The sequence below is a fragment of the Pungitius pungitius genome, chromosome 2 (assembly GCF_949316345.1).
Source record: "Pungitius pungitius chromosome 2, fPunPun2.1, whole genome shotgun sequence".
In the NCBI taxonomy this organism is placed as follows: domain Eukaryota; kingdom Metazoa; phylum Chordata; class Actinopteri; order Perciformes; family Gasterosteidae; genus Pungitius; species Pungitius pungitius.
This window is the reverse complement of record NC_084901.1, coordinates 27,614,747-27,631,768: the sequence shown is the minus strand read 5'-3', so window position 1 is coordinate 27,631,768 and position 17,022 is coordinate 27,614,747. Positions and strand designations below refer to the sequence as shown.

General features: G+C 40.7%; 56 non-coding genes across 56 annotated transcripts; all 56 read right to left on the bottom strand.

Moving 5' to 3' along the window:
* Window positions 1-85: 85 nt before the first annotated feature.
* trnap-cgg (transfer RNA proline (anticodon CGG)) lies at window positions 86-157 on the bottom strand. The gene has a single exon. It is a non-coding gene; the product is annotated as a tRNA-Pro (tRNA).
* Window positions 158-409: 252 nt separating this feature from the next.
* trnap-cgg (transfer RNA proline (anticodon CGG)) lies at window positions 410-481 on the bottom strand. Its single transcript has one exon. It is a non-coding gene; the product is annotated as a tRNA-Pro (tRNA).
* A 250-nt stretch (window positions 482-731) lies between these two features.
* Window positions 732-803, bottom strand: trnap-cgg (transfer RNA proline (anticodon CGG)). The gene has a single exon. It is a non-coding gene; the product is annotated as a tRNA-Pro (tRNA).
* Window positions 804-1,055: 252 nt separating this feature from the next.
* trnap-cgg (transfer RNA proline (anticodon CGG)) lies at window positions 1,056-1,127 on the bottom strand. Its single transcript has one exon. It is a non-coding gene; the product is annotated as a tRNA-Pro (tRNA).
* Window positions 1,128-1,569: 442 nt separating this feature from the next.
* Window positions 1,570-1,641, bottom strand: trnap-cgg (transfer RNA proline (anticodon CGG)). Its single transcript has one exon. It is a non-coding gene; the product is annotated as a tRNA-Pro (tRNA).
* Window positions 1,642-1,891: 250 nt separating this feature from the next.
* Window positions 1,892-1,963, bottom strand: trnap-cgg (transfer RNA proline (anticodon CGG)). The gene has a single exon. It is a non-coding gene; the product is annotated as a tRNA-Pro (tRNA).
* A 250-nt stretch (window positions 1,964-2,213) lies between these two features.
* On the bottom strand, window positions 2,214-2,285 carry trnap-cgg (transfer RNA proline (anticodon CGG)). The gene has a single exon. It is a non-coding gene; the product is annotated as a tRNA-Pro (tRNA).
* Window positions 2,286-2,537: 252 nt separating this feature from the next.
* On the bottom strand, window positions 2,538-2,609 carry trnap-cgg (transfer RNA proline (anticodon CGG)). Its single transcript has one exon. It is a non-coding gene; the product is annotated as a tRNA-Pro (tRNA).
* Window positions 2,610-2,861: 252 nt separating this feature from the next.
* Window positions 2,862-2,933, bottom strand: trnap-ugg (transfer RNA proline (anticodon UGG)). Its single transcript has one exon. It is a non-coding gene; the product is annotated as a tRNA-Pro (tRNA).
* A 252-nt stretch (window positions 2,934-3,185) lies between these two features.
* trnap-ugg (transfer RNA proline (anticodon UGG)) lies at window positions 3,186-3,257 on the bottom strand. The gene has a single exon. It is a non-coding gene; the product is annotated as a tRNA-Pro (tRNA).
* A 118-nt stretch (window positions 3,258-3,375) lies between these two features.
* Window positions 3,376-3,447, bottom strand: trnap-cgg (transfer RNA proline (anticodon CGG)). The gene has a single exon. It is a non-coding gene; the product is annotated as a tRNA-Pro (tRNA).
* Window positions 3,448-3,697: 250 nt separating this feature from the next.
* On the bottom strand, window positions 3,698-3,769 carry trnap-cgg (transfer RNA proline (anticodon CGG)). Its single transcript has one exon. It is a non-coding gene; the product is annotated as a tRNA-Pro (tRNA).
* Window positions 3,770-4,019: 250 nt separating this feature from the next.
* trnap-cgg (transfer RNA proline (anticodon CGG)) lies at window positions 4,020-4,091 on the bottom strand. The gene has a single exon. It is a non-coding gene; the product is annotated as a tRNA-Pro (tRNA).
* Window positions 4,092-4,343: 252 nt separating this feature from the next.
* Window positions 4,344-4,415, bottom strand: trnap-cgg (transfer RNA proline (anticodon CGG)). Its single transcript has one exon. It is a non-coding gene; the product is annotated as a tRNA-Pro (tRNA).
* Window positions 4,416-4,667: 252 nt separating this feature from the next.
* Window positions 4,668-4,739, bottom strand: trnap-ugg (transfer RNA proline (anticodon UGG)). Its single transcript has one exon. It is a non-coding gene; the product is annotated as a tRNA-Pro (tRNA).
* A 118-nt stretch (window positions 4,740-4,857) lies between these two features.
* On the bottom strand, window positions 4,858-4,929 carry trnap-cgg (transfer RNA proline (anticodon CGG)). The gene has a single exon. It is a non-coding gene; the product is annotated as a tRNA-Pro (tRNA).
* Window positions 4,930-5,179: 250 nt separating this feature from the next.
* trnap-cgg (transfer RNA proline (anticodon CGG)) lies at window positions 5,180-5,251 on the bottom strand. Its single transcript has one exon. It is a non-coding gene; the product is annotated as a tRNA-Pro (tRNA).
* Window positions 5,252-5,501: 250 nt separating this feature from the next.
* Window positions 5,502-5,573, bottom strand: trnap-cgg (transfer RNA proline (anticodon CGG)). Its single transcript has one exon. It is a non-coding gene; the product is annotated as a tRNA-Pro (tRNA).
* Window positions 5,574-5,825: 252 nt separating this feature from the next.
* Window positions 5,826-5,897, bottom strand: trnap-cgg (transfer RNA proline (anticodon CGG)). Its single transcript has one exon. It is a non-coding gene; the product is annotated as a tRNA-Pro (tRNA).
* Window positions 5,898-6,149: 252 nt separating this feature from the next.
* trnap-ugg (transfer RNA proline (anticodon UGG)) lies at window positions 6,150-6,221 on the bottom strand. The gene has a single exon. It is a non-coding gene; the product is annotated as a tRNA-Pro (tRNA).
* Window positions 6,222-6,473: 252 nt separating this feature from the next.
* On the bottom strand, window positions 6,474-6,545 carry trnap-ugg (transfer RNA proline (anticodon UGG)). The gene has a single exon. It is a non-coding gene; the product is annotated as a tRNA-Pro (tRNA).
* Window positions 6,546-6,663: 118 nt separating this feature from the next.
* On the bottom strand, window positions 6,664-6,735 carry trnap-cgg (transfer RNA proline (anticodon CGG)). The gene has a single exon. It is a non-coding gene; the product is annotated as a tRNA-Pro (tRNA).
* Window positions 6,736-6,987: 252 nt separating this feature from the next.
* Window positions 6,988-7,059, bottom strand: trnap-ugg (transfer RNA proline (anticodon UGG)). Its single transcript has one exon. It is a non-coding gene; the product is annotated as a tRNA-Pro (tRNA).
* A 250-nt stretch (window positions 7,060-7,309) lies between these two features.
* Window positions 7,310-7,381, bottom strand: trnap-ugg (transfer RNA proline (anticodon UGG)). The gene has a single exon. It is a non-coding gene; the product is annotated as a tRNA-Pro (tRNA).
* Window positions 7,382-7,499: 118 nt separating this feature from the next.
* trnap-cgg (transfer RNA proline (anticodon CGG)) lies at window positions 7,500-7,571 on the bottom strand. The gene has a single exon. It is a non-coding gene; the product is annotated as a tRNA-Pro (tRNA).
* Window positions 7,572-7,821: 250 nt separating this feature from the next.
* On the bottom strand, window positions 7,822-7,893 carry trnap-cgg (transfer RNA proline (anticodon CGG)). Its single transcript has one exon. It is a non-coding gene; the product is annotated as a tRNA-Pro (tRNA).
* Window positions 7,894-8,143: 250 nt separating this feature from the next.
* trnap-cgg (transfer RNA proline (anticodon CGG)) lies at window positions 8,144-8,215 on the bottom strand. Its single transcript has one exon. It is a non-coding gene; the product is annotated as a tRNA-Pro (tRNA).
* Window positions 8,216-8,467: 252 nt separating this feature from the next.
* Window positions 8,468-8,539, bottom strand: trnap-cgg (transfer RNA proline (anticodon CGG)). The gene has a single exon. It is a non-coding gene; the product is annotated as a tRNA-Pro (tRNA).
* A 250-nt stretch (window positions 8,540-8,789) lies between these two features.
* Window positions 8,790-8,861, bottom strand: trnap-cgg (transfer RNA proline (anticodon CGG)). Its single transcript has one exon. It is a non-coding gene; the product is annotated as a tRNA-Pro (tRNA).
* A 250-nt stretch (window positions 8,862-9,111) lies between these two features.
* Window positions 9,112-9,183, bottom strand: trnap-ugg (transfer RNA proline (anticodon UGG)). Its single transcript has one exon. It is a non-coding gene; the product is annotated as a tRNA-Pro (tRNA).
* Window positions 9,184-9,301: 118 nt separating this feature from the next.
* On the bottom strand, window positions 9,302-9,373 carry trnap-cgg (transfer RNA proline (anticodon CGG)). Its single transcript has one exon. It is a non-coding gene; the product is annotated as a tRNA-Pro (tRNA).
* Window positions 9,374-9,623: 250 nt separating this feature from the next.
* On the bottom strand, window positions 9,624-9,695 carry trnap-cgg (transfer RNA proline (anticodon CGG)). The gene has a single exon. It is a non-coding gene; the product is annotated as a tRNA-Pro (tRNA).
* Window positions 9,696-9,945: 250 nt separating this feature from the next.
* Window positions 9,946-10,017, bottom strand: trnap-cgg (transfer RNA proline (anticodon CGG)). The gene has a single exon. It is a non-coding gene; the product is annotated as a tRNA-Pro (tRNA).
* A 252-nt stretch (window positions 10,018-10,269) lies between these two features.
* Window positions 10,270-10,341, bottom strand: trnap-cgg (transfer RNA proline (anticodon CGG)). Its single transcript has one exon. It is a non-coding gene; the product is annotated as a tRNA-Pro (tRNA).
* A 252-nt stretch (window positions 10,342-10,593) lies between these two features.
* trnap-ugg (transfer RNA proline (anticodon UGG)) lies at window positions 10,594-10,665 on the bottom strand. Its single transcript has one exon. It is a non-coding gene; the product is annotated as a tRNA-Pro (tRNA).
* A 118-nt stretch (window positions 10,666-10,783) lies between these two features.
* On the bottom strand, window positions 10,784-10,855 carry trnap-cgg (transfer RNA proline (anticodon CGG)). The gene has a single exon. It is a non-coding gene; the product is annotated as a tRNA-Pro (tRNA).
* A 253-nt stretch (window positions 10,856-11,108) lies between these two features.
* Window positions 11,109-11,180, bottom strand: trnap-cgg (transfer RNA proline (anticodon CGG)). The gene has a single exon. It is a non-coding gene; the product is annotated as a tRNA-Pro (tRNA).
* A 252-nt stretch (window positions 11,181-11,432) lies between these two features.
* trnap-cgg (transfer RNA proline (anticodon CGG)) lies at window positions 11,433-11,504 on the bottom strand. The gene has a single exon. It is a non-coding gene; the product is annotated as a tRNA-Pro (tRNA).
* A 250-nt stretch (window positions 11,505-11,754) lies between these two features.
* On the bottom strand, window positions 11,755-11,826 carry trnap-cgg (transfer RNA proline (anticodon CGG)). The gene has a single exon. It is a non-coding gene; the product is annotated as a tRNA-Pro (tRNA).
* Window positions 11,827-12,078: 252 nt separating this feature from the next.
* On the bottom strand, window positions 12,079-12,150 carry trnap-cgg (transfer RNA proline (anticodon CGG)). Its single transcript has one exon. It is a non-coding gene; the product is annotated as a tRNA-Pro (tRNA).
* A 252-nt stretch (window positions 12,151-12,402) lies between these two features.
* Window positions 12,403-12,474, bottom strand: trnap-ugg (transfer RNA proline (anticodon UGG)). Its single transcript has one exon. It is a non-coding gene; the product is annotated as a tRNA-Pro (tRNA).
* Window positions 12,475-12,726: 252 nt separating this feature from the next.
* On the bottom strand, window positions 12,727-12,798 carry trnap-ugg (transfer RNA proline (anticodon UGG)). Its single transcript has one exon. It is a non-coding gene; the product is annotated as a tRNA-Pro (tRNA).
* A 118-nt stretch (window positions 12,799-12,916) lies between these two features.
* trnap-cgg (transfer RNA proline (anticodon CGG)) lies at window positions 12,917-12,988 on the bottom strand. Its single transcript has one exon. It is a non-coding gene; the product is annotated as a tRNA-Pro (tRNA).
* Window positions 12,989-13,240: 252 nt separating this feature from the next.
* Window positions 13,241-13,312, bottom strand: trnap-ugg (transfer RNA proline (anticodon UGG)). Its single transcript has one exon. It is a non-coding gene; the product is annotated as a tRNA-Pro (tRNA).
* Window positions 13,313-13,562: 250 nt separating this feature from the next.
* Window positions 13,563-13,634, bottom strand: trnap-ugg (transfer RNA proline (anticodon UGG)). Its single transcript has one exon. It is a non-coding gene; the product is annotated as a tRNA-Pro (tRNA).
* Window positions 13,635-13,752: 118 nt separating this feature from the next.
* On the bottom strand, window positions 13,753-13,824 carry trnap-cgg (transfer RNA proline (anticodon CGG)). The gene has a single exon. It is a non-coding gene; the product is annotated as a tRNA-Pro (tRNA).
* A 250-nt stretch (window positions 13,825-14,074) lies between these two features.
* Window positions 14,075-14,146, bottom strand: trnap-cgg (transfer RNA proline (anticodon CGG)). Its single transcript has one exon. It is a non-coding gene; the product is annotated as a tRNA-Pro (tRNA).
* A 250-nt stretch (window positions 14,147-14,396) lies between these two features.
* Window positions 14,397-14,468, bottom strand: trnap-cgg (transfer RNA proline (anticodon CGG)). The gene has a single exon. It is a non-coding gene; the product is annotated as a tRNA-Pro (tRNA).
* Window positions 14,469-14,720: 252 nt separating this feature from the next.
* Window positions 14,721-14,792, bottom strand: trnap-cgg (transfer RNA proline (anticodon CGG)). The gene has a single exon. It is a non-coding gene; the product is annotated as a tRNA-Pro (tRNA).
* Window positions 14,793-15,042: 250 nt separating this feature from the next.
* Window positions 15,043-15,114, bottom strand: trnap-cgg (transfer RNA proline (anticodon CGG)). Its single transcript has one exon. It is a non-coding gene; the product is annotated as a tRNA-Pro (tRNA).
* Window positions 15,115-15,364: 250 nt separating this feature from the next.
* On the bottom strand, window positions 15,365-15,436 carry trnap-ugg (transfer RNA proline (anticodon UGG)). The gene has a single exon. It is a non-coding gene; the product is annotated as a tRNA-Pro (tRNA).
* Window positions 15,437-15,554: 118 nt separating this feature from the next.
* Window positions 15,555-15,626, bottom strand: trnap-cgg (transfer RNA proline (anticodon CGG)). The gene has a single exon. It is a non-coding gene; the product is annotated as a tRNA-Pro (tRNA).
* Window positions 15,627-15,876: 250 nt separating this feature from the next.
* trnap-cgg (transfer RNA proline (anticodon CGG)) lies at window positions 15,877-15,948 on the bottom strand. The gene has a single exon. It is a non-coding gene; the product is annotated as a tRNA-Pro (tRNA).
* A 250-nt stretch (window positions 15,949-16,198) lies between these two features.
* Window positions 16,199-16,270, bottom strand: trnap-cgg (transfer RNA proline (anticodon CGG)). The gene has a single exon. It is a non-coding gene; the product is annotated as a tRNA-Pro (tRNA).
* Window positions 16,271-16,522: 252 nt separating this feature from the next.
* On the bottom strand, window positions 16,523-16,594 carry trnap-cgg (transfer RNA proline (anticodon CGG)). The gene has a single exon. It is a non-coding gene; the product is annotated as a tRNA-Pro (tRNA).
* Window positions 16,595-16,846: 252 nt separating this feature from the next.
* On the bottom strand, window positions 16,847-16,918 carry trnap-ugg (transfer RNA proline (anticodon UGG)). The gene has a single exon. It is a non-coding gene; the product is annotated as a tRNA-Pro (tRNA).
* Window positions 16,919-17,022: the final 104 nt, after the last annotated feature.

Below are 17,022 nucleotides of genomic sequence, written 5' to 3'. Positions count from 1 at the left end.
TATATTGGGTAATTAGAATTTTGTTAACAATCGCATAATTATCTCCAATAATAACAGACTTTGCCATCATCAAATAAGTTCTTTTGGGCTCGTCCGGGATTTGAACCCGGGACCTCTCGCACCCGAAGCGAGAATCATACCCCTAGACCAACGAGCCAGCAAATGGTTAAAAAATCTATGTCAACGTGACAAGATCCCATATAACTGGGCACGACAATGAATGCAGCGTAGCTCTTGACTTTGTCGGCAAATTGCCTGTTTTGTCTTACTGGGCTTGGTTCTTTTTTAAACACAGTTTCAATACTCATATGGACATAGATTGACTATATTGGGTAATTAGAATTTTGTTAACAATCGCATATTTATCTCCAATAATAACAGACTTTGCCATCATCAAATAAGTTCGTTTGGGCTCGTCCGGGATTTGAACCCGGGACCTCTCGCACCCGAAGCGAGAATCATACCCCTAGACCAACGAGCCAACAAATGGGTTAATAATCTACGTCAACGTGAGAAGATCCCATATAACTCGGCAAGAGAATTTAAGTAGTGTAGCTCTTGACTTTGTCAGCAAATTGCCTTTTTTGTCCTACTGGGTTTGGTTTATTTTTCAAACACAGTTTCAATATTTATATGGACATAGATTGACTAATTTCGGTTGTTACAATTTTGTTAATCACATATTTATATCCGTTAGTAACAGACTATGCCATCATCAAATAAGTTTGATTGGGCTCGTCCGGGATTTGAACCCGGGACCTCTCGCACCCGAAGCGAGAATCATACCCCTAGACCAACGAGCCATCAAATGGCTTAATAATCTACGTCAACGTGAGAAGATCCCATATAACTCGGCAAGAGAATTTAGGCAGCGTAGCTCTCGACTTTGTCGGCAAATTGCCTGTTTTGTCTTACTGGGCTTGGTTCTTTTTTAAACACAGTTTCAATACTCATATGGACATAAATTGACTATATTGGGTAATTAGAATTTTGTTAACAATCGCATATTTATCTCCAACAATAACAGACTTTGCCATCATTGAATAAGTTCTTTTGGGCTCATCCGGGATTTGAACCCGGGACCTCTCGCACCCGAAGCGAGAATCATACCCCTAGACCAACGAGCCAGCAAATGGTTAAAAAATCTATGTCAACGTGACAAGATCCCATATAACTGGGCACGACAATGAATGCAGCGTAGCTCTTGACTTTGTCGGCTAATTGCCTGTTTTGTCTTACTGGGCTTGGTTGTTTTTTAAACACAGTTTCAATACTCATATGGACATAGATTGACTATATTGGGTAATTAGAATTTTGTTAACAATCGCATATTTATCTCCAATAATAACAGACTTTGCCATCATCAAATAAGTTCTTTTGGGCTCGTCCGGGATTTGAACCCGGGACCTCTCGCACCCAAAGCGAGAATCATACCCCTAGACCAACGAGCACACAAATGGGTTAATAATCAATGTCAACGTGAGAAGATCCCATATTTGTCGGCAAGAGAATTTAAGGTGCGTAGCTCTTGATTGTAAAAGCCTTTGCCATCATCAAATAAGTACTTCAGGGCTCGTCCGGGATTTGAACCCGGGACCTCTCGCACCCGAAGCGAGAATCATACCCCTAGACCAACGAGCCAGCAAATGGTTAAAAAATCTATGTCAACGTGACAAGATCCCATATAATTGGGCAAGACAATAAATGCAGCGTAGCTCTTGACTTTGTCGGCAAATTGCCTGTTTTGTCTTACTGGGCTTGGTTGTTTTTTAAACAGTTTCAATACTCATATGGACATAAATTGACTATATTGGGTAATTAGAATTTTGTTAACAATCGCATAATTATCTCCAATAATAACAGACTTTGCCATCATCAAATAAGTTCTTTTGGGCTCGTCCGGGATTTGAACCCGGGACCTCTCGCACCCGAAGCGAGAATCATACCCCTAGACCAACGAGCCAACAAATGGGTTAATAATCTACGTCAACGTGAGAAGATCCCATATAACTCGGCAAGAGAATTTAAGTAGTGTAGCTCTTGACTTTGTCAGCAAATTGCCTTTTTTGTCCTACTGGGTTTGGTTTATTTTTCAAACACAGTTTCAATATTTATATGGACATAGATTGACTAATTTCGGTTGTTACAATTTTGTTAATCACATATTTATATCCGTTAGTAACAGACTATGCCATCATCAAATAAGTTTGATTGGGCTCGTCCGGGATTTGAACCCGGGACCTCTCGCACCCGAAGCGAGAATCATACCCCTAGACCAACGAGCCATCAAATGGCTTAATAATCTACGTCAACGTGAGAAGATCCCATATAACTCGGCAAGAGAATTTAGGCAGCGTAGCTCTCGACTTTGTCGGCAAATTGCCTGTTTTGTCTTACTGGGCTTGGTTCTTTTTTAAACACAGTTTCAATACTCATATGGACATAGATTGACTATATTGGGTAATTAGAATTTTGTTAACAATCGCATATTTATCTCCAACAATAACAGACTTTGCCATCATTGAATAAGTTCTTTTGGGCTCGTCCGGGATTTGAACCCGGGACCTCTCGCACCCGAAGCGAGAATCATACCCCTAGACCAACGAGCCAGCAAATGGTTAAAAAATCTATGTCAACGTGACAAGATCCCATATAACTGGGCACGACAATGAATGCAGCGTAGCTCTTGACTTTGTCGGCAAATTGCCTGTTTTGTCTTACTGGGCTTGGTTGTTTTTTAAACACAGTTTCAATACTCATATGGACATAGATTGACTATATTGGGTAATTAGAATTTTGTTAACAATCGCATATTTATCTCCAATAATAACAGACTTTGCCATCATCAAATAAGTTCTTTTGGGCTCGTCCGGGATTTGAACCCGGGACCTCTCGCACCCAAAGCGAGAATCATACCCCTAGACCAACGAGCCATCAAATGGCTTAATAATCTACGTCAACGTGAGAAGATCCCATATAACTCGGCAAGAGAATTTAGGCAGCGTAGCTCTCGACTTTGTCGGCAAATTGCCTGTTTTGTCTTACTGGGCTTGGTTCTTTTTTAAACACAGTTTCAATACTCATATGGACATAGATTGACTATATTGGGTAATTAGAATTTTGTTAACAATCGCATATTTATCTCCAACAATAACAGACTTTGCCATCATCGAATAAGTTCTTTTAGGCTCGTCCGGGATTTGAACCCGGGACCTCTCGCACCCAAAGCGAGAATCATACCCCTAGACCAACGAGCCAACAAATGGGTTAATAATCAATGTCAACGTGAGAAGATCCCATATTTGTCGGCAAGAGAATTTAAGGTGCGTAGCTCTTGATTGTAAAAGCCTTTGCCATCATCAAATAAGTACTTCAGGGCTCGTCCGGGATTTGAACCCGGGACCTCTCGCACCCGAAGCGAGAATCATACCCCTAGACCAACGAGCCAGCAAATGGTTAAAAAATCTATGTCAACGTGACAAGATCCCATATAATTGGGCAAGACAATGAATGCAGCGTAGCTCTTGACTTTGTCGGCAAATTGCCTGTTTTGTCTTACTGGGCTTGGTTGTTTTTTAAACAGTTTCAATACTCATATGGACATAAATTGACTATATTGGGTAATTAGAATTTTGTTAACAATCGCATAATTATCTCCAATAATAACAGACTTTGCCATCATCAAATAAGTTCTTTTGGGCTCGTCCGGGATTTGAACCCGGGACCTCTCGCACCCGAAGCGAGAATCATACCCCTAGACCAACGAGCCAACAAATGGGTTAATAATCTACGTCAACGTGAGAAGATCCCATATAACTCGGCAAGAGAATTTAAGTAGTGTAGCTCTTGACTTTGTCAGCAAATTGCCTTTTTTGTCCTACTGGGTTTGGTTTATTTTTCAAACACAGTTTCAATATTTATATGGACATAGATTGACTAATTTCGGTTGTTACAATTTTGTTAATCACATACTTATATCCGTTAGTAACAGACTATGCCATCATCAAATAAGTTTGATTGGGCTCGTCCGGGATTTGAACCCGGGACCTCTCGCACCCGAAGCGAGAATCATACCCCTAGACCAACGAGCCATCAAATGGCTTAATAATCTACGTCAACGTGAGAAGATCCCATATAACTCGGCAAGAGAATTTAGGCAGCGTAGCTGTCGACTTTGTCGGCAAATTGCCTGTTTTGTCTTACTGGGCTTGGTTCTTTTTTAAACACAGTTTCAATACTCATATGGACATAAATTGACTATATTGGGTAATTAGAATTTTGTTAACAATCGCATATTTATCTCCAACAATAACAGACTTTGCCATCATTGAATAAGTTCTTTTGGGCTCATCCGGGATTTGAACCCGGGACCTCTCGCACCCGAAGCGAGAATCATACCCCTAGACCAACGAGCCAGCAAATGGTTAAAAAATCTATGTCAACGTGACAAGATCCCATATAACTGGGCACGACAATGAATGCAGCGTAGCTCTTGACTTTGTCGGCAAATTGCCTTTTTTGTCTTACTGGGCTTGGTTGTTTTTTAAACACAGTTTCAATACTCATATGGACATAGATTAACTATATTGGGTAATTAGAATTTTGTTAACAATCGCATATTTATCTCCAATAATAACAGACTTTGCCATCATCAAATAAGTTCTTTTGGGCTCGTCCGGGATTTGAACCCGGGACCTCTCGCACCCAAAGCGAGAATCATACCCCTAGACCAACGAGCCAACAAATGGGTTAATAATCAATGTCAACGTGAGAAGATCCCATATTTGTCGGCAAGAGAATTTAAGGTGCGTAGCTCTTGATTGTAAAAGCCTTTGCCATCATCAAATAAGTACTTCAGGGCTCGTCCGGGATTTGAACCCGGGACCTCTCGCACCCGAAGCGAGAATCATACCCCTAGACCAACGAGCCAGCAAATGGTTAAAAAATCTATGTCAACGTGACAAGATCCCATATAATTGGGCAAGACAATGAATGCAGCGTAGCTCTTGACTTTGTCGGCAAATTGCCTGTTTTGTCTTACTGGGCTTGGTTGTTTTTTAAACAGTTTCAATACTCATATGGACATAAATTGACTATATTGGGTAATTAGAATTTTGTTAACAATCGCATAATTATCTCCAATAATAACAGACTTTGCCATCATCAAATAAGTTCTTTTGGGCTCGTCCGGGATTTGAACCCGGGACCTCTCGCACCCGAAGCGAGAATCATACCCCTAGACCAACGAGCCAACAAATGGGTTAATAATCTACGTCAACGTGAGAAGATCCCATATAACTCGGCAAGAGAATTTAAGTAGTGTAGCTCTTGACTTTGTCAGCAAATTGCCTTTTTTGTCCTACTGGGTTTGGTTTATTTTTCAAACACAGTTTCAATATTTATATGGACATAGATTGACTAATTTCGGTTGTTACAATTTTGTTAATCACATATTTATATCCGTTAGTAACAGACTATGCCATCATCAAATAAGTTTGATTGGGCTCGTCCGGGATTTGAACCCGGGACCTCTCGCACCCGAAGCGAGAATCATACCCCTAGACCAACGAGCCATCAAATGGCTTAATAATCTACGTCAACGTGAGAAGATCCCATATAACTCGGCAAGAGAATTTAGGCAGCGTAGCTCTCGACTTTGTCGGCAAATTGCCTGTTTTGTCTTACTGGGCTTGGTTCTTTTTTAAACACAGTTTCAATACTCATATGGACATAGATTGACTATATTGGGTAATTAGAATTTTGTTAACAATCGCATATTTATCTCCAACAATAACAGACTTTGCCATCATTGAATAAGTTCTTTTGGGCTCGTCCGGGATTTGAACCCGGGACCTCTCGCACCCGAAGCGAGAATCATACCCCTAGACCAACGAGCCAGCAAATGGTTAAAAAATCTATGTCAACGTGACAAGATCCCATATAACTGGGCACGACAATGAATGCAGCGTAGCTCTTGACTTTGTCGGCAAATTGCCTGTTTTGTCTTACTGGGCTTGGTTGTTTTTTAAACACAGTTTCAATACTCATATGGACATAGATTGACTATATTGGGTAATTAGAATTTTGTTAACAATCGCATATTTATCTCCAATAATAACAGACTTTGCCATCATCAAATAAGTTCTTTTGGGCTCGTCCGGGATTTGAACCCGGGACCTCTCGCACCCAAAGCGAGAATCATACCCCTAGACCAACGAGCCATCAAATGGCTTAATAATCTACGTCAACGTGAGAAGATCCCATATAACTCGGCAAGAGAATTTAGGCAGCGTAGCTCTCGACTTTGTCGGCAAATTGCCTGTTTTGTCTTACTGGGCTTGGTTCTTTTTTAAACACAGTTTCAATACTCATATGGACATAGATTGACTATATTGGGTAATTAGAATTTTGTTAACAATCGCATATTTATCTCCAACAATAACAGACTTTGCCATCATCGAATAAGTTCTTTTAGGCTCGTCCGGGATTTGAACCCGGGACCTCTCGCACCCAAAGCGAGAATCATACCCCTAGACCAACGAGCCAACAAATGGGTTAATAATCAATGTCAATGTGAGAAGATCCCATATTTGTCGGCAAGAGAATTTAAGGTGCGTAGCTCTTGATTGTAAAAGCCTTTGCCATCATCAAATAAGTACTTCAGGGCTCGTCCGGGATTTGAACCCGGGACCTCTCGCACCCGAAGCGAGAATCATACCCCTAGACCAACGAGCCATCAAATGGCTTAATAATCTACGTCAACGTGAGAAGATCCCATATAACTCGGCAAGAGAATTTAGGCAGCGTAGCTCTCGACTTTGTCGGCAAATTGCCTGTTTTGTCTTACTGGGCTTGGTTGTTTTTTAAACACAGTTTCAATACTCATATGGACATAGATTGACTATATTGGGTAATTAGAATTTTGTTAACAATCGCATATTTATCTCCAATAATAACAGACTTTGCCATCATCAAATAAGTTCTTTTGGGCTCGTCCGGGATTTGAACCCGGGACCTCTCGCACCCAAAGCGAGAATCATACCCCTAGACCAACGAGCCAGCAAATGGTTAAAAAATCTATGTCAACGTGACAAGATCCCATATAATTTGGCAAGACAATGAATGCAGCGTAGCTCTTGACTTTGTCGGCAAATTGCCTGTTTTGTCTTACTGGGCTTGGTTGTTTTTTAAACAGTTTCAATACTCATATGGACATAAATTGACTATATTGGGTAATTAGAATTTTGTTAACAATCGCATAATTATCTCCAATAATAACAGACTTTGCCATCATCAAATAAGTTCTTTTGGGCTCGTCCGGGATTTGAACCCGGGACCTCTCGCACCCAAAGCGAGAATCATACCCCTAGACCAACGAGCCAACAAATGGGTTAATAATCAATGTCAACGTGAGAAGATCCCATATTTGTCGGCAAGAGAATTTAAGGTGCGTAGCTCTTGATTGTAAAAGCCTTTGCCATCATCAAATAAGTACTTCAGGGCTCGTCCGGGATTTGAACCCGGGACCTCTCGCACCCGAAGCGAGAATCATACCCCTAGACCAACGAGCCAGCAAATGGTTAAAAAATCTATGTCAACGTGACAAGATCCCATATAATTGGGCAAGACAATGAATGCAGCGTAGCTCTTGACTTTGTCGGCAAATTGCCTGTTTTGTCTTACTGGGCTTGGTTGTTTTTTAAACAGTTTCAATACTCATATGGACATAAATTGACTATATTGGGTAATTAGAATTTTGTTAACAATCGCATAATTATCTCCAATAATAACAGACTTTGCCGTCATCAAATAAGTTCTTTTGGGCTCGTCCGGGATTTGAACCCGGGACCTCTCGCACCCGAAGCGAGAATCATACCCCTAGACCAACGAGCCAACAAATGGGTTAATAATCTACGTCAACGTGAGAAGATCCCATATAACTCGGCAAGAGAATTTAAGTAGTGTAGCTCTTGACTTTGTCAGCAAATTGCCTTTTTTGTCCTACTGGGTTTGGTTTATTTTTCAAACACAGTTTCAATATTTATATGGACATAGATTGACTAATTTCGGTTGTTACAATTTTGTTAATCACATATTTATATCCGTTAGTAACAGACTATGCCATCATCAAATAAGTTTGATTGGGCTCGTCCGGGATTTGAACCCGGGACCTCTCGCACCCGAAGCGAGAATCATACCCCTAGACCAACGAGCCATCAAATGGCTTAATAATCTACGTCAACGTGAGAAGATCCCATATAACTCGGCAAGAGAATTTAGGCAGCGTAGCTCTCGACTTTGTCGGCAAATTGCCTGTTTTGTCTTACTGGGCTTGGTTCTTTTTTAAACACAGTTTCAATACTCATATGGACATAAATTGACTATATTGGGTAATTAGAATTTTGTTAACAATCGCATATTTATCTCCAACAATAACAGACTTTGCCATCATTGAATAAGTTCTTTTGGGCTCATCCGGGATTTGAACCCGGGACCTCTCGCACCCGAAGCGAGAATCATACCCCTAGACCAACGAGCCAGCAAATGGTTAAAAAATCTATGTCAACGTGACAAGATCCCATATAATTGGGCAAGACAATGAATGCAGCGTAGCTCTTGACTTTGTCGGCAAATTGCCTGTTTTGTCTTACTGGGCTTGGTTGTTTTTTAAACAGTTTCAATACTCATATGGACATAAATTGACTATATTGGGTAATTAGAATTTTGTTAACAATCGCATAATTATCTCCAATAATAACAGACTTTGCCATCATCAAATAAGTTCTTTTGGGCTCGTCCGGGATTTGAACCCGGGACCTCTCGCACCCGAAGCGAGAATCATACCCCTAGACCAACGAGCCAACAAATGGGTTAATAATCTACGTCAACGTGAGAAGATCCCATATAACTCGGCAAGAGAATTTAAGTAGTGTAGCTCTTGACTTTGTCAGCAAATTGCCTTTTTTGTCCTACTGGGTTTGGTTTATTTTTCAAACACAGTTTCAATATTTATATGGACATAGATTGACTAATTTCGGTTGTTACAATTTTGTTAATCACATATTTATATCCGTTAGTAACAGACTATGCCATCATCAAATAAGTTTGATTGGGCTCGTCCGGGATTTGAACCCGGGACCTCTCGCACCCAAAGCGAGAATCATACCCCTAGACCAACGAGCCAACAAATGGGTTAATAATCAATGTCAACGTGAGAAGATCCCATATTTGTCGGCAAGAGAATTTAAGGTGCGTAGCTCTTGATTGTAAAAGCCTTTGCCATCATCAAATAAGTACTTCAGGGCTCGTCCGGGATTTGAACCCGGGACCTCTCGCACCCGAAGCGAGAATCATACCCCTAGACCAACGAGCCAGCAAATGGTTAAAAAATCTATGTCAACGTGACAAGATCCCATATAATTGGGCAAGACAATGAATGCAGCGTAGCTCTTGACTTTGTCGGCAAATTGCCTGTTTTGTCTTACTGGGCTTGGTTGTTTTTTAAACAGTTTCAATACTCATATGGACATAAATTGACTATATTGGGTAATTAGAATTTTGTTAACAATCGCATAATTATCTCCAATAATAACAGACTTTGCCATCATCAAATAAGTTCTTTTGGGCTCGTCCGGGATTTGAACCCGGGACCTCTCGCACCCGAAGCGAGAATCATACCCCTAGACCAACGAGCCAACAAATGGGTTAATAATCTACGTCAACGTGAGAAGATCCCATATAACTCGGCAAGAGAATTTAAGTAGTGTAGCTCTTGACTTTGTCAGCAAATTGCCTTTTTTGTCCTACTGGGTTTGGTTTATTTTTCAAACACAGTTTCAATATTTATATGGACATAGATTGACTAATTTCGGTTGTTACAATTTTGTTAATCACATATTTATATCCGTTAGTAACAGACTATGCCATCATCAAATAAGTTTGATTGGGCTCGTCCGGGATTTGAACCCGGGACCTCTCGCACCCGAAGCGAGAATCATACCCCTAGACCAACGAGCCATCAAATGGCTTAATAATCTACGTCAACGTGAGAAGATCCCATATAACTCGGCAAGAGAATTTAGGCAGCGTAGCTCTCGACTTTGTCGGCAAATTGCCTGTTTTGTCTTACTGGGCTTGGTTCTTTTTTAAACACAGTTTCAATACTCATATGGACATAGATTGACTATATTGGGTAATTAGAATTTTGTTAACAATCGCATATTTATCTCCAACAATAACAGACTTTGCCATCATTGAATAAGTTCTTTTGGGCTCGTCCGGGATTTGAACCCGGGACCTCTCGCACCCGAAGCGAGAATCATACCCCTAGACCAACGAGCCAGCAAATGGTTAAAAAATCTATGTCAACGTGACAAGATCCCATATAACTGGGCACGACAATGAATGCAGCGTAGCTCTTGACTTTGTCGGCAAATTGCCTGTTTTGTCTTACTGGGCTTGGTTGTTTTTTAAACACAGTTTCAATACTCATATGGACATAGATTGACTATATTGGGTAATTAGAATTTTGTTAACAATCGCATATTTATCTCCAATAATAACAGACTTTGCCATCATCAAATAAGTTCTTTTGGGCTCGTCCGGGATTTGAACCCGGGACCTCTCGCACCCAAAGCGAGAATCATACCCCTAGACCAACGAGCCAACAAATGGGTTAATAATCAATGTCAACGTGAGAAGATCCCATATTTGTCGGCAAGAGAATTTAAGGTGCGTAGCTCTTGATTGTAAAAGCCTTTGCCATCATCAAATAAGTACTTCAGGGCTCGTCCGGGATTTGAACCCGGGACCTCTCGCACCCGAAGCGAGAATCATACCCCTAGACCAACGAGCCAGCAAATGGTTAAAAAATCTATGTCAACGTGACAAGATCCCATATAACTGGGCACGACAATGAATGCAGCGTAGCTCTTGACTTTGTCGGCAAATTGCCTGTTTTGTCTTACTGGGCTTGGTTGTTTTTTTAAACACAGTTTCAATACTCATATGGACATAAATTGACTATATTGGGTAATTAGAATTTTGTTAACAATCGCATAATTATCTCCAATAATAACAGACTTTGCCATCATCAAATAAGTTCTTTTGGGCTCGTCCGGGATTTGAACCCGGGACCTCTCGCACCCGAAGCGAGAATCATACCCCTAGACCAACGAGCCAGCAAATGGTTAAAAAATCTATTTCAACGTGACAAGATCCCATATAACTGGGCACGACAATGAATGCAGCGTAGCTCTTGACTTTGTCGGCAAATTGCCTGTTTTGTCTTACTGGGCTTGGTTCTTTTTTAAACACAGTTTCAATACTCATATGGACATAGATTGACTATATTGGGTAATTAGAATTTTGTTAACAATCGCATATTTATCTCCAATAATAACAGACTTTGCCATCATCAAATAAGTTCTTTTGGGCTCGTCCGGGATTTGAACCCGGGACCTCTCGCACCCGAAGCGAGAATCATACCCCTAGACCAACGAGCCAACAAATGGGTTAATAATCTACGTCAACGTGAGAAGATCCCATATAACTCGGCAAGAGAATTTAAGTAGTGTAGCTCTTGACTTTGTCAGCAAATTGCCTTTTTTGTCCTACTGGGTTTGGTTTATTTTTCAAACACAGTTTCAATATTTATATGGACATAGATTGACTAATTTCGGTTGTTACAATTTTGTTAATCACATATTTATATCCGTTAGTAACAGACTATGCCATCATCAAATAAGTTTGATTGGGCTCGTCCGGGATTTGAACCCGGGACCTCTCGCACCCGAAGCGAGAATCATACCCCTAGACCAACGAGCCATCAAATGGCTTAATAATCTACGTCAACGTGAGAAGATCCCATATAACTCGGCAAGAGAATTTAGGCAGCGTAGCTCTCGACTTTGTCGGCAAATTGCCTGTTTTGTCTTACTGGGCTTGGTTCTTTTTTAAACACAGTTTCAATACTCATATGGACATAGATTGACTATATTGGGTAATTAGAATTTTGTTAACAATCGCATATTTATCTCCAACAATAACAGACTTTGCCATCATTGAATAAGTTCTTTTGGGCTCGTCCGGGATTTGAACCCGGGACCTCTCGCACCCGAAGCGAGAATCATACCCCTAGACCAACGAGCCAGCAAATGGTTAAAAAATCTATGTCAACGTGACAAGATCCCATATAACTGGGCACGACAATGAATGCAGCGTAGCTCTTGACTTTGTCGGCAAATTGCCTGTTTTGTCTTACTGGGCTTGGTTGTTTTTTAAACACAGTTTCAATACTCATATGGACATAGATTGACTATATTGGGTAATTAGAATTTTGTTAACAATCGCATATTTATCTCCAATAATAACAGACTTTGCCATCATCAAATAAGTTCTTTTGGGCTCGTCCGGGATTTGAACCCGGGACCTCTCGCACCCAAAGCGAGAATCATACCCCTAGACCAACGAGCCATCAAATGGCTTAATAATCTACGTCAACGTGAGAAGATCCCATATAACTCGGCAAGAGAATTTAGGCAGCGTAGCTCTCGACTTTGTCGGCAAATTGCCTGTTTTGTCTTACTGGGCTTGGTTCTTTTTTAAACACAGTTTCAATACTCATATGGACATAGATTGACTATATTGGGTAATTAGAATTTTGTTAACAATCGCATATTTATCTCCAACAATAACAGACTTTGCCATCATCGAATAAGTTCTTTTAGGCTCGTCCGGGATTTGAACCCGGGACCTCTCGCACCCAAAGCGAGAATCATACCCCTAGACCAACGAGCCAACAAATGGGTTAATAATCAATGTCAATGTGAGAAGATCCCATATTTGTCGGCAAGAGAATTTAAGGTGCGTAGCTCTTGATTGTAAAAGCCTTTGCCATCATCAAATAAGTACTTCAGGGCTCGTCCGGGATTTGAACCCGGGACCTCTCGCACCCGAAGCGAGAATCATACCCCTAGACCAACGAGCCATCAAATGGCTTAATAATCTACGTCAACGTGAGAAGATCCCATATAACTCGGCAAGAGAATTTAGGCAGCGTAGCTCTCGACTTTGTCGGCAAATTGCCTGTTTTGTCTTACTGGGCTTGGTTGTTTTTTAAACACAGTTTCAATACTCATATGGACATAGATTGACTATATTGGGTAATTAGAATTTTGTTAACAATCGCATATTTATCTCCAATAATAACAGACTTTGCCATCATCAAATAAGTTCTTTTGGGCTCGTCCGGGATTTGAACCCGGGACCTCTCGCACCCAAAGCGAGAATCATACCCCTAGACCAACGAGCCAGCAAATGGTTAAAAAATCTATGTCAACGTGACAAGATCCCATATAATTTGGCAAGACAATGAATGCAGCGTAGCTCTTGACTTTGTCGGCAAATTGCCTGTTTTGTCTTACTGGGCTTGGTTGTTTTTTAAACAGTTTCAATACTCATATGGACATAAATTGACTATATTGGGTAATTAGAATTTTGTTAACAATCGCATAATTATCTCCAATAATAACAGACTTTGCCATCATCAAATAAGTTCTTTTGGGCTCGTCCGGGATTTGAACCCGGGACCTCTCGCACCCAAAGCGAGAATCATACCCCTAGACCAACGAGCCAACAAATGGGTTAATAATCAATGTCAACGTGAGAAGATCCCATATTTGTCGGCAAGAGAATTTAAGGTGCGTAGCTCTTGATTGTAAAAGCCTTTGCCATCATCAAATAAGTACTTCAGGGCTCGTCCGGGATTTGAACCCGGGACCTCTCGCACCCGAAGCGAGAATCATACCCCTAGACCAACGAGCCAGCAAATGGTTAAAAAATCTATGTCAACGTGACAAGATCCCATATAATTGGGCAAGACAATGAATGCAGCGTAGCTCTTGACTTTGTCGGCAAATTGCCTGTTTTGTCTTACTGGGCTTGGTTGTTTTTTAAACAGTTTCAATACTCATATGGACATAAATTGACTATATTGGGTAATTAGAATTTTGTTAACAATCGCATAATTATCTCCAATAATAACAGACTTTGCCGTCATCAAATAAGTTCTTTTGGGCTCGTCCGGGATTTGAACCCGGGACCTCTCGCACCCGAAGCGAGAATCATACCCCTAGACCAACGAGCCAACAAATGGGTTAATAATCTACGTCAACGTGAGAAGATCCCATATAACTCGGCAAGAGAATTTAAGTAGTGTAGCTCTTGACTTTGTCAGCAAATTGCCTTTTTTGTCCTACTGGGTTTGGTTTATTTTTCAAACACAGTTTCAATATTTATATGGACATAGATTGACTAATTTCGGTTGTTACAATTTTGTTAATCACATATTTATATCCGTTAGTAACAGACTATGCCATCATCAAATAAGTTTGATTGGGCTCGTCCGGGATTTGAACCCGGGACCTCTCGCACCCGAAGCGAGAATCATACCCCTAGACCAACGAGCCATCAAATGGCTTAATAATCTACGTCAACGTGAGAAGATCCCATATAACTCGGCAAGAGAATTTAGGCAGCGTAGCTCTCGACTTTGTCGGCAAATTGCCTGTTTTGTCTTACTGGGCTTGGTTCTTTTTTAAACACAGTTTCAATACTCATATGGACATAAATTGACTATATTGGGTAATTAGAATTTTGTTAACAATCGCATATTTATCTCCAACAATAACAGACTTTGCCATCATTGAATAAGTTCTTTTGGGCTCATCCGGGATTTGAACCCGGGACCTCTCGCACCCGAAGCGAGAATCATACCCCTAGACCAACGAGCCAGCAAATGGTTAAAAAATCTATGTCAACGTGACAAGATCCCATATAATTGGGCAAGACAATGAATGCAGCGTAGCTCTTGACTTTGTCGGCAAATTGCCTGTTTTGTCTTACTGGGCTTGGTTGTTTTTTAAACAGTTTCAATACTCATATGGACATAAATTGACTATATTGGGTAATTAGAATTTTGTTAACAATCGCATAATTATCTCCAATAATAACAGACTTTGCCATCATCAAATAAGTTCTTTTGGGCTCGTCCGGGATTTGAACCCGGGACCTCTCGCACCCGAAGCGAGAATCATACCCCTAGACCAACGAGCCAACAAATGGGTTAATAATCTACGTCAACGTGAGAAGATCCCATATAACTCGGCAAGAGAATTTAAGTAGTGTAGCTCTTGACTTTGTCAGCAAATTGCCTTTTTTGTCCTACTGGGTTTGGTTTATTTTTCAAACACAGTTTCAATATTTATATGGACATAGATTGACTAATTTCGGTTGTTACAATTTTGTTAATCACATATTTATATCCGTTAGTAACAGACTATGCCATCATCAAATAAGTTTGATTGGGCTCGTCCGGGATTTGAACCCGGGACCTCTCGCACCCAAAGCGAGAATCATACCCCTAGACCAACGAGCCAACAAATGGGTTAATAATCAATGTCAACGTGAGAAGATCCCATATTTGTCGGCAAGAGAATTTAAGGTGCGTAGCTCTTGATTGTAAAAGCCTTTGCCATCATCAAATAAGTACTTCAGGGCTCGTCCGGGATTTGAACCCGGGACCTCTCGCACCCGAAGCGAGAATCATACCCCTAGACCAACGAGCCAGCAAATGGTTAAAAAATCTATGTCAACGTGACAAGATCCCATATAATTGGGCAAGACAATGAATGCAGCGTAGCTCTTGACTTTGTCGGCAAATTGCCTGTTTTGTCTTACTGGGCTTGGTTGTTTTTTAAACAGTTTCAATACTCATATGGACATAAATTGACTATATTGGGTAATTAGAATTTTGTTAACAATCGCATAATTATCTCCAATAATAACAGACTTTGCCATCATCAAATAAGTTCTTTTGGGCTCGTCCGGGATTTGAACCCGGGACCTCTCGCACCCGAAGCGAGAATCATACCCCTAGACCAACGAGCCAACAAATGGGTTAATAATCTACGTCAACGTGAGAAGATCCCATATAACTCGGCAAGAGAATTTAAGTAGTGTAGCTCTTGACTTTGTCAGCAAATTGCCTTTTTTGTCCTACTGGGTTTGGTTTATTTTTCAAACACAGTTTCAATATTTATATGGACATAGATTGACTAATTTCGGTTGTTACAATTTTGTTAATCACATATTTATATCCGTTAGTAACAGACTATGCCATCATCAAATAAGTTTGATTGGGCTCGTCCGGGATTTGAACCCGGGACCTCTCGCACCCGAAGCGAGAATCATACCCCTAGACCAACGAGCCATCAAATGGCTTAATAATCTACGTCAACGTGAGAAGATCCCATATAACTCGGCAAGAGAATTTAGGCAGCGTAGCTCTCGACTTTGTCGGCAAATTGCCTGTTTTGTCTTACTGGGCTTGGTTCTTTTTTAAACACAGTTTCAATACTCATATGGACATAGATTGACTATATTGGGTAATTAGAATTTTGTTAACAATCGCATATTTATCTCCAACAATAACAGACTTTGCCATCATTGAATAAGTTCTTTTGGGCTCGTCCGGGATTTGAACCCGGGACCTCTCGCACCCGAAGCGAGAATCATACCCCTAGACCAACGAGCCAGCAAATGGTTAAAAAATCTATGTCAACGTGACAAGATCCCATATAACTGGGCACGACAATGAATGCAGCGTAGCTCTTGACTTTGTCGGCAAATTGCCTGTTTTGTCTTACTGGGCTTGGTTGTTTTTTAAACACAGTTTCAATACTCATATGGACATAGATTGACTATATTGGGTAATTAGAATTTTGTTAACAATCGCATATTTATCTCCAATAATAACAGACTTTGCCATCATCAAATAAGTTCTTTTGGGCTCGTCCGGGATTTGAACCCGGGACCTCTCGCACCCAAAGCGAGAATCATACCCCTAGACCAACGAGCCAACAAATGGGTTAATAATCAATGTCAACGTGAGAAGATCCCATATTTGTCGGCAAGAGAATTTAAGGTGCGTAGCTCTTGATTGTAAAAGCCTTTGCCATCATC